The sequence below is a fragment of the Cryptomeria japonica genome, chromosome 7, assembly GCF_030272615.1.
Source record: "Cryptomeria japonica chromosome 7, Sugi_1.0, whole genome shotgun sequence".
Taxonomy (NCBI): Eukaryota; Viridiplantae; Streptophyta; class Pinopsida; order Cupressales; family Cupressaceae; genus Cryptomeria; species Cryptomeria japonica.
The window spans coordinates 290,482,788-290,494,972 of NC_081411.1; positions in this window are offsets into that span (position 1 = coordinate 290,482,788).

Below are 12,185 nucleotides of genomic sequence, written 5' to 3' on the forward strand. Positions count from 1 at the left end.
AAATGGGATGGAAGGTTCTTTAGGGATTTCTTGCTGCTCTACAAAGTTAATCACATTCGGAGTCATAGACACAAGACCATCAGATGAGAAAGAGGAATCATTAGCCTCAATCGCATTAGAGGTATGAGAGGTATGAGAAGGTAATGGATCAGTAAAAATCTGAAGATTTTGGTTAGGAGGAGCTACAGATGTGTTGCCTTTATCATTCACTCCAGAAACAGAAATAGTATTATTATCAATCAAATCTTGAATTTTACCCTTTAAAGAAAAACATTTTTCAGTATCATGCCCAGGCTGACGATGAAAATGACAAAAGGCTTTGTGATCAAAATAAGGTGAAGTAATCTTTGCAAGATCAATTTGTCGTACAGGAGGAAGAGTAAGCACATTTTGTCCCAATAACTTATTCATAATATCATGCAATGATTCATTCAAAGGAGTATACTTTCTTTCTTTCCTGAAAAATTTAGAAATAGGAGGCACACCTGATGCTGCATTCACATTGTTGTTGATGATGTTTTCATTGAATTTGATGGAATCTCTGTTCGGTTTAAACTTCCCAAATGGTTGTTGACTGCTATCACCCTTATCACTTGGAGTCATAGGATGTGATTGTTCCATTTGACTCACAGTCAGTTGATAATTGTGAAGAGTGGCACACAACTGTTGGAAAGAAGTAAACTCAGAAAACAGAAGTTTGTCTCGAATATCTTTTTGCAAATTAGAAATAAAGATTCTTTGAATATCATTATCAGGCACTGGAAAAGAAATTTGAGCATACAAATGCTTATATCTACCAATGAAATCAGTCACTTTTTCTTTAACACCTTGTTTACAATGCATTAAATCAATCAAAGTAACTTTAGGACTTATATTGTTTTGAAATTGTTGAATGAAAGCATTTGCAAGTTGTTCAAAAGAAGTAAATAGAATAGGAAGGCAACGAGCAATACCATTGTAGGGCTTTGTCTCTTAATGTTCTAGTAAACAGTTTTGCAAGCAACCTTTGGTCATAAGCAAAATCAGTACATATTGTTTGAAAAGTCTTAACATGTGTTAGAGGATCTCCTTTACCATTATAGAGCTCCAAATGCGGGATTTCAACATGTTTAGGAGGAATAGCTCGAACAATATCAAGAGAAAGTGGGCTCGCAACATCAAATGTGGGCACACTAAACTTAGATTGATTCATAGAGGCAATTTGTTGCTGTAAAGAAGAGACAGTTTGTGCAAGATTATTAATGGTAGCTTCAGTCGAAGAGTTCATATTAGGTGTGTTAGATTGAGATGGAGGTGTTATGTTATTGAAAGAGGGCAAAGAGTAAGGTGGTGGGACCCTATGATAGTCAACCATAGGGGATGATTGGATAGGAGGAACACTACAAGGAGGAATGGAATGGTTAAATGAATTGCCCCCTTGCATCATGTTCATTTGTGAAGATGTAATAGGAACACTCATTGAAGGAATGTACGAAGAAGTTGGATTGAATGAAGGAAGAGGATTAATTAAAGAAGGAGGATTGCCCCCATGACTGGTAATCACAGGAGGAATGTCTTGTATAGAGGTAGCCATGATGTTTGATGTAAAGTTAAGTATACTAGCAATAGGAGTGGTCAAAGGAATAGAATGATTGACTTGTGTAGGAGGTTGTGTATAACCTAAAGATTCAGCACAACTCTTCATAGGCATCACGTTTGAATTCACAATGTGTGAAATACCACGCAAAATATCAATTCCATTCTTATCACTTTGAAGCATGCGTTTTAGACCCTCAATTAAAGGAAGAGCTTGACTATCGGGATACTCATGAGACATCCATTGGTGAAAATCGTCAAATTGGTTATCCAATTTGGAAAGTTGTTCAACGGAAATTTCATGGGGAGCTTCTTCATCATTAGGAGGATTAGAGGAATTACCCATGTCCTCATTAAAAAGGCTACTCAAATTAGGTTCCATCTCCTCGGTAGTTAAACCTCGGACAGACTTAATTCTACGGCTTCGTCTAACGGGAATAGTGTAAGTAGGGTTTATTGTTGTAAAACTCATGCACTAGAGAGAGAGAGAAAAGATTTTGATCTTAGAGGTAGCAATTTTCAGTAAAACCAGCCAATCTTCCAGATTTAATCTGTTAAATGCAATCACGACAGTCTCCCGAAATTTCGGAAAAAATGTTCGGGACCGTGGCGCTAGGAGTGCAACACGGTCCTTGCAACTTTTTTCGAAATTTGCAGGGATGAAAGGTATGATGATTTTAGAGCTAATCTGAAAAAATTGAGTGATTTTACGATCTGTAGATAGGCCAAATTAAAGTTGCAATCTCAAAATTGAACCCTATCAAGATTGTCGAAAAATGCAGAATTTTGAATTTTGAAAAAGAGAGGAAAACTGAAATTTTGAATTTTATGATTTTAGAGGGAATGTCAAAAGCAGTGCAAGTTTTGAAATTTAAAAATTGATTCAATTTCACGCAAAATTCAATTTTGAAAGCGGAAATCAAGGTTGTTGTAATTAAGCACTTAATTTCAAAAGTCACAAATTGCAAGGATTTGAATAAAGCATTGAAATTTTGAATGAATGCAAACACAATTTTCAGATTTAGGACAGTAAGAACACAATTTTGACACAAAATTTCAATTTCCACAATTTTTGAATGATTAGGAGCCCTAGACCAAGCAATCACAAGACCAACTTTGACTGTAATTTTGAAAGTGTTATAATTGACAAAATCAGCCAAAATTCTGGATTTTAGCAGGAAAATACAGCAAGATCTCGCTCCCAAAATTTTGGAAAAAATGTCGGGGACGATGGCGCTCGGAGTGCAACACGGTCCTCACAACTTTTTTCCAAATTTTCAGGGATGAAAGATATTGTGATTTTATTGCAGAATCCAAAGTTACAGCTGATTTGGAGATGTTTTGATTAGTGAAATTGTCGGACAAAGGTTGAATTAAGAGGGTTTCAAAAATTAGGGTTTTGACATTTAACCACTTAATTTTCAAAATTAAAGTATAGATATGAATTGATAATTTATAATAGAAGGGCAGATCTGAAACAAGCATTAACAATTAAACATTTCACAAGCTTGATTTTCAAAAAGAAATTTTAGGGTTTTTATGCAATCACCTCTAAAATTTTGCAAAAGATCAAACATGGAAATGTAATCAAGGAATCAATTTTCAGATCTAAGCATGAAAAATCAGAAAGGATGTTCACGTCGGGTTCACCAAAATGTAAAGCGGAAAATCACGGTCGAACCCTAGTTGGTCTCCCCTCTTCTAACTCCAAGGAGAGAGAAGGGAGGTTCGCTAGGATTCGATGGGTTTTCACTTAGGGGGAAGACTTTACATTCAAAAGAGGGGTTGAAACTCATAAGATTCAATCCCACACAATGTAAGATTGGATGCTAAATGAATTTCAAGGGTTTGGAAAGCAAAGCCACCCTCTTTTGTAAAGAATGTTGATTAAGGAAATTAAGCTAAGAATGCATAGAAAGTCATAAAGGTTCGCTTATAAACTGAGTTTAGGTTATAGGATGAAGCTGCGGACCTGGAATTAGCAGTAGAATGTTGATACGGCGCTGTCCTGCAAATTTGAGAAAAAGTTGTCGGGACGATGGCGCCCGGCGCCACGGTCCTCCGAAAAATCCGCGAAACGAAGTGGGATCGGTTCGTCTCTGCACAAGGATTCCAAATCTTCAATCTCAGCCACGTACCTGCAACCTACACACAGAAAAGCGAAGACGATTGGGGGGTTAGGGATTAGGGGTTTGCCTTTAGGTCAAACCCCAGTTTTGGAATTAACCAAGAAATGAGCAAGAGCTGTAAATGTAAATGACTGTAATGTAAAACAAGTACTAATACCTTGTTCTAAGGATGTTTGTATCCTTATGTGCAAAGGTTTAGATGTTGTATGTTGTAGTATGTAGCATGTAATAAGTGATCTCCTCTTCAATGATTGAATCCTTGACTTGAATGCAACACTTAGCCTTGAATGGAGACTTGGAATGATCAATTGCTTGAATGCTTGAATGCTTGAGTGTTTGAGTATAGTTTCCACGTTTTTTTACACATCTACTTTCCATCCCCTCCAAATGAGAGAGGAAAATGTAGTTTATATACTTGTCAATTAGGGCTGATAGACTGATTTTCCCGACCTTAGGCCGACCAGGGAAGTATATTCCCAAATTGCAATCAAAAAGACCCGATATCACTTAGGAAACCGGGCCCAAAATAGGACCCAGGGACCAGGGCGCTGGGCGCCCTGGTCCCACCTTCAGGACAGCGGGGTGCAAGGGGGTTCAGGCCAATGGTGCTTGAAAAATGCAGTTTTCAGTGTCATGAGCAAGTTTTGGGGTCTCCATTCAGGTTGCGTGTTGCGTCGCCATCGTGAAGACCGAAATGCAGTCGAAATTGCAAGTGTCGCAATTTTAGGACGCTACACTCTTGTCTCTCCCTCTCAGTATCTATCGCTCTATCTCACTCTCCTCCTCTATTAGATGAAGACAAGTAACAAAGAGAGGAAGAAAGAGATAGAGAGAGGTGGAAAGGAGATTTATAGAGAGATAGAAATAAGGAGTGTGTGTATGAGTGAGAGAGATAGTGAAGTGTTTTAACTTGTAACCTAGCACAATTTACACAACTTTATGTGCCCCTACTTTCATGTGTCCCATCTTAGCTCTCACTCGAGTCCATTTCAAGCCTTTCTACCTCAAAACTAATGTCATCTTTCTGCATGGTAATCTAAACCCTAACATTGAGTTGTTTGCTCTTCATTTCTCATTTATTTGCCCTATTTTCGATGAACAGGTGCACTTGAGGCACCCTTTTCTATATAGGGGTGCCCAGGGCATCCTTGCCTTCCTTAAAAAAGACATATTTAAATATGTTAGTGCGCTTCCCCTTCTTGGTGATTTTGGATCTTGGTGTCTCAATTTAACCATTGGAGGTCACCCTATTTGGTGCAAAGAGAGGGAGAGAGGGAGAGAGTGATAAAGAGAGGTAATGAGAAAGGGAGAGAGGGAGGGGGAGTAGAGAGGGAGAGAATAAGAGAGAGATACACCTAAGAGAAGGGGAGAGTGAGATAGAAAGGATGCGAGGGAGTGACTTTAGAGATAAAGAATGGGAGAGAGAGAGAGAGAGAGAGAGAGAGAGAGAGACTTAAATGAAAAAGAGAAAGGGAGGGGGGAGGTAGGGAGAGAGTGGGAAAGAGATACACTTGACAAAGGAGAAGAGTGAGATAGAGAGATAGAGGCAGAGAGCGAGAGAGAATTAAGACAGAAAGAATGAGAGAGAGAGGGAAAGAGAGAGAGAGAGAAGATTCATGGAACATTGTTTAGGCACATGGCGTGTTGATGGAAGATTCAACTAGCATAGCGTGTTAGTCACTTTCCCTGATTCGCGGACTGTGTGGCCGCCATTTTCTTTTGCCCTGCGAAACAACGAATTTGACTAACATAGCGTGTTAGTAGCTTTCGCTGATTCATGGGCTGTGTGGCTACCATTTTCTTTTGCCCTGTGAAACCCATGAATTCGACTAACATGGCATGTTAGTCATTTTCGCTGATTCGCGGGCTGCATGGCTGCCATTTATTTTTCCTCATGAAATAGAGAATTCAACTAACATGGCATGTTAGTCGCTTTCACTGATTCGCGGACTGTGTGGCCACCATTTCCTTTTGCCTCCCGAAACATTCTAGTCTAATCTGTCGGGCCCACCATCCTTTCGCTGCTTCGCGAAAGATAAACTCCATGCTATTTCGCCCACCGAAATAACACAGACCGTCGAATCCTTTTCAAGATGCACCTTCTTTACTTTCCACGTCATCCTCACACTGGGCCCACTTCCCTTTCGGTGCTTCGCGATAGGTTAGTCAATCACAACGACTAACTGCAAAATCGATGGTGTAAAACGCGCAACTAACACGCGTGTTACTCATTACTGACCGGGTATCGGTATAGCAGACCGAGACCGATCTTGATAGCTGAAACATAGTTCAATTTATGTCCCTCCAATGCCCCGATGATCTCAATACACTAGTCCGCATTGTGACCAAGTCCCCCGCGTCATCAGCATAAATCACCCCGAAGAACTCCTAGAAACTCTCCATCCACCTTAATAATCTTATCGAGACTCGGCATAGCATAATATTGCTTCTTCTGATGTCCCGATGAGTCCTAATGCATGTTTACTTTATCGGTATAATTTACACCGATATCCCCACAGGTGCTTTTATCTTCATTTGGGGTCGAAATAGCCGTTTTCTATTCCTCCCGAAGTCTCGATCAGTCTCCGATGCACTTTTATGCTATATGCTTCCAAGTTTGTTTTATCGGTATAGGTAATACCGATGGTTCCACCTTCCCAATTCTCCATGTCATATAGTGTCTTAGTGACAGGTTAGTCAATCGAAAGCATGCATTATCGACAGGTTAGTCAATCACAACCACGTGTTACAGACAGGTTAGACAATCGCAGAATGTTGGTCGCAATATGGACGGTGTAAAACGGACTACTAACACACCTTAATAGTCTTATCGGGACTCAGCATAGCATAATATTGCTTCTTCTAATGTCCCGATGAGTCCTAATGCATGTTTACTTTATCGGTATAATTTACACCAATATCCCCACAGGTGCTTTTATCTTCATCGGGGGTCGGAATAGCCGTTTTCTATTCCTCCCGAAGTACCGATCAGTCTCCGATGCACTTTTATGCTTTATGCTTCCGAGTTTGTTTTATCGGTATAGGTAATATCGATGGTTCCACCTTCCTGATTCTCCATGTCATACAATGTCTTAGCGACAGGTTAGTCAATCGAAAGCGCACATTACTGACAGGTTAGTCAATCGCAACCGCGCGTTACCGACAGGTTAGACAATCGCAGAATGTTGGTCACAATATGGACGGTGTAAAACGGACTACTAACACACCTTAATAGTCCTATCGGGACTCGACATAGCATAAAATTGCTTCTTCCGATGTCTCGATGAGTCCTAATACATATTTACTTTATCGATATAATTTACATCTATATCCCTCCAGGTGCTTTTTTCTTCATCAGGGGTCAGAATAGCCATTTTCTATTCCTCCCTATCAGTCTCCAATGCACTTTTATGCTTTATGCTTTCGAGTTTCTTTTATCGGTATAGGTAATACCGATGGTTCTACCTTCCTGATTCTCCATGTCATACAGTGTCTTAGCGACAGGTTAGTCAATCGAAAGCGCGCGTTACCGACATGTTAGTCAATCGCAACCGCACATTATCGACAGGTTAGACAATTGCAGAATGTTGGTTGCAATATGGACGGTGTAAAACGGACTACTAACATGCCTTAATAGTCTTATCAGGACTCGACATAGCATAAAATTGTTTCTTTCGATGTCCCGATGAGTCCTAATGCATGTTTACTTTATCGGTATAATTTACACCGATATCCCCGCAAGTGCTTTTATCTTCATCGAGGGTCGAAATAGCCTTTTTCTATTCCTCCCGAAGTCCCGATCAGTCTCCGATGCACTTTTATGCTTTATGCTTCCGAGTTTGTTTTATCGGTATAAGTAATACTGATGGTTCCGCCTTCTCGATTCTCCATGTCATACAGTGTCTTAGCGACAAGTTAGTTAATTGAAAGCACACATTACCGATGAGGAAGATGAGCTCGGCACAAACGAAGTAGTCCAAATCAGTCCGACACAACGAAAGCGACTAACACGCGATGTTAGTCGAATTCGCCATTTTGTGGGGCAAAAGGAAGGCCGCAGCTATTCTATCTCCAAAACAGACCTATCGTACAGTGTGTTAGTGACAGGTTAGTCAATCGCAACCGTTAACTTCAAAATCGACAGTGTAAAATGTGTGACTAACACGCGTGTTAGTCGTTGGGATAACATACACTATCGGAAACGAGGAAAAAATGTCATCCCGATACCCGATGGGGCTATCGATGGAGCTCTTTATAATAACCGATGGAGTGATGTCTTCATAGTGGTAACATCAGGTTATCAGGAGGTCCCAATTTATGTACCTCGATACTCAATGCACTAAATGGAGAAGGCGACTCTATCAAAGAGAGTCTCTCTGATAAAGTGATACCAAGCAAGAAGGGGAGTCAGACTCATTGGGATAACATACATTGTCGGGGAGATGCGTTTTGAGTTATCCCGATGCCCGATGAGGAAGATGAGCTCGGCACAAATGAAGTAGTCCAAATCAGTCCGACTCAGCGAAAGTGACTAACACGTGATGTTAGTCGAATTCACCATTTTGTGGGGCAAAAGGAAGGCCGTAGCTATTCTATCTCCAAAACAGACCTGTCATACAACATGTTAGTGACAGGTTAGTCAATCGCAACTGTTAACTTCAAAATCGATAGTGTAAAATGTGCGACTAACATGCGTGTTAGTCATCGAGATAACATACACTGTCAGAAACGAGGAAAAAATGTCATCCCGATACCCGATGGGGCTATTGATGGAGCTCTTTCTGATAACCGATGGAGTGATGTCTTCATAGCGGTGACATCGGGTTATCGGGAGGCCCCAATTGATGTTACCCCGATACTCGATGCACTAAATGGAGAAGGCGACTCTATCAGAGAGACTCTCTCCGATAAAGTGATACCAAGCAAGATGAGCTCGATAAAGTGATAACATACATTGTCGGGGAGATGCATTTTGAGTTTTCTCAATGCCCAATGAGGAAGATGAGCTCAACACAAATGAAGTGACTACATCGGGGAAGCCTATACCGATAAGACCGAAACAACCCAAAAGTGACTAACACGCTATGTTAGTTGAATTCATTGTTTCGCAGTCCAAAAGGAAATGGCAGCCACATAGTCTTGGAATCAGCGAAATAGACTAACACACTATGTTAGTCGAATTCGCTGTTTCGTAGGGCAAAAGGAAATGGTGCCCACGTAGTCCGCAAATCAGCAAAAGCGACTAACACACCATGTTAGTCGAATTCGCCATTTTGTGGGGCAAAAGGAAATGGCGGCCACACAGCCCGCGAATCAGCGAAATCCCTTTATTGTCATCGGGATAACATACACTATCAGCAATGAGGAAAAAATGTGATCCCAATACCCGATGGGGCTATCGATGGAGCTCTTTCCAATAACCGATGGAGTGATGTCTTCATAGCAGTGACATTGGGTTATCGGGAGGTCCCAATTGATGTTACCCCCGATACTCAATGCACTAAATGGAGAAGGCGACTCTAGCAGAGAGACTCTCTCTGATAAAGTGATACCAAGCAAGAAGGGGAGTTGGACTCATCAGGATAACATACATTATCGGGGAGATGCATTTTGAGTTATCCCGATGCCCGATGAGGAAGATGAGCTTGGCACAAATGAAGTGACTACATCGGGGAAGCCTACGCCGATAAGACCAAAACAACCTGAAAGCAACTAACATGCTATATTAGTCTAATTCGATGTTTCGCGGGGCAAAAGGAAATGGTGGCCACGCAGTCCACGAATTAGTGAAAGCGAGTAACACGCCATGTTAGTTGAATTTGCTGTTTCGCAGGGCAAAAGGAAATGGCAGCCACGCAACTTGTGAATCAACGAAAGCTACTAACACGCTATGTTAGTCGAATTTGGTGTTTTGCAAGGCAAAAGGAAATGACGACCACTCAGTCCACGAATCAACGAAATCGACTAACATGCTATGTTAGTCAAATCTTCCATCAACATGCTATGTGTTTAAATAATGTTCCATGAATCTTCTCTCTCTCTATCTTTCCCTCTCTCTCCCATTCTTTCTCTCTTAACTCTCTCTCTCTCTCTACCTCTATCTCTCTATCTCAGTCTCCTCCTCTGTCAAGCATATCTCTCTCCCATTATTTCTCTCTTAAGTCTCTCCCTCTCATCCTCTCTCTATCTCACTCTCACCTTCTCTTAGGTGTATCTCTCTCTTATTCTCTCCCTCTCTCCTCCCACTCCCTCTCTCCCTTTCTCATTACCTCTCTTTCTCACTCTCTCCCTCTCTCCCTCTCTTCGCACCTCTCTCTCTAGTCTCTTATACTCTCCTTCCATCGCTTCCTCCCTCTCACTTAGACTATCTCTATCTCTCACCCTCTCTTTCTCTCTCACACCTTCCCTCCCTCCATCTCTTTGGTCTCTCTTTCTCTCCCAATCTCTCTCTCTCTCTCTCTCTCTCTCTCTCTCTCTCTCTCTCTCTCTCTCTCTCTTTGAGTCCCTTTCTCTGTGTCGCTTTCTATCTCTATCTCTCCCTCTATTTCCCTCTATTTCCCTCTCGCTCTCTCTCTCTCTCCATCTCTCTCTCCCCCTCCCTTTCCCTTTCTCTGTCTCTCCCCCTCTCTGTCTCTCTCCATCTCTCTTTCTCTCATTTATCTCTTGTCTCTCCCTCTCAGTCTCTATCTCACTCTCCTCCTCTCTTAGGTGTATCTCTCTCCCATTCCCTCCCTCTCCTCCCCCTCTCTCCCTCTCTAGGGTCATATGGTATCCTAGGGATCCATGCATGTGTCCTAAGGGGTCATAGGACACTATTTGACTCCTTAGGACACCATATGACCCTCTCTTGTTGTCTCTCTCTCACCTTCCCTCCCTCCATCTCTTCAATCTCTCTTTCTCTCCCAATCCCTCTATCCACCTCATAGATCTCTCTATATCTCCCCCCCCCCCCCTCTCTCTCTCTCTCTCTCTCTCTCTTTGAGTCCCCTTCTCTATGTCGCTATCTATCTCTATCTCTCCCTCTATTTCATTCTATCTCTCTCTCTCTCTCTCTCTCTCTCTCTCTCTCTCTCTCTCTCTCTCTCTCCCTTTCCCTTTCTCTATCTCTGTCTCCCCCTCTCTCTCTCTCCATCTCTTTCTCTCATTTATCTCTTGTCTCTCCCTCTCAGTCTCTATCTCTCTATCTCACTCTCCTCTCTTAGGTGTGTCTCTCCCCCATTCCCTCCCTCTCCTCCCCATCTCTCCCTCTCTAGGGTCATATCATATTCTTAGGGCTCATATGGTATCCTAGGGATCCATGCATGTGTCCTATGGGGTCATAGGACACCATATGACTCGTAACGACACATAGGATGTCATATGGAGTCCTAAGGGGTCATAGGGCACCATATGACCCCTCAGCACACTATACGACCCATAATGACACCAAATGGTGTCCTAAGGGGTCATAGAGCACTATATGACCTATATAGAACAACATACGACCCATAATGACACCAAATGGTGTTCTAAGGGATCAATAGAGTGAAATAGAGAGAGAGAGAGAGAGATAGTCTGAGTGAGAGGGAGGAAGGGATAGAAGGAGAGTACAAGAGACTAGAGAGAGAGAGGTGTGAAGAGGGGGAGAGAGTGAGAAAGAGAGGTAACAAGAAAGGGAGAGAGGGAGGGGGAGGAGAGAGGGAGAGAGAGATAGAGAGAGGATGAGAGGGAGAGACTTAAGAGAGAAAGAATGGGAGAGAGATATGCTTGATAGAGGAGGAGAGTGAGATAGAGAGATAGAGGCAGAGAGAGGGGGAGAGAGTTAAGAGAGAAAGAATGAAAGAGAGAAGATTCATGGAACATTGTTTAGGCACATATCGTGTTGATGGAAGATTCGACTAACATAGCGTGTTAGTCGCTTTCGCTGATTCGCGGACTGAGTGGTTGTCATTTCCTTTTGCCCTGCGAAATAGCGAATTCGACTAACATAGCGTGTTAGGAGCTTTCGCTGATTCATGGACTGTGTGGCTGCCATTTTCTTTTGCCCTGTGAAACCTATGAATTCGACTAACATGGCATGTTAGTGGCTTTTGCTGATTCGCGGGCTGCATGGCCATCATTTATTTTTCCTCACGAAATAGCGAATTCGACTAACATGGCATGTTAGTCACTTTCGGGTTGTTTTGGTCTTATCGGTGTAGGCTTCCCCAATGTAGTCACTTCATTTGTGCTGAGCTCATCTTCCTCTTCGGGCATCGGGATAACTCAAAACGCATCTCCCTGACAATGTATGTTATCCCGATGAGTCTGACTCCCCTTCTTGCTTGGTATCACTTTATCAGAGGGAGTCTCTCTGATAGAGTCCCCTTCTCCATTTAGTGCATCAGGTATCGGGGTAACATAAATTGGGACCTCCCGATAACCCGATGTCACTGTTATGAAGACATGACTCCATTAGTTATCGGCAAGAGCTCCACCGATAGCCCCATCGGGTATCGGGAT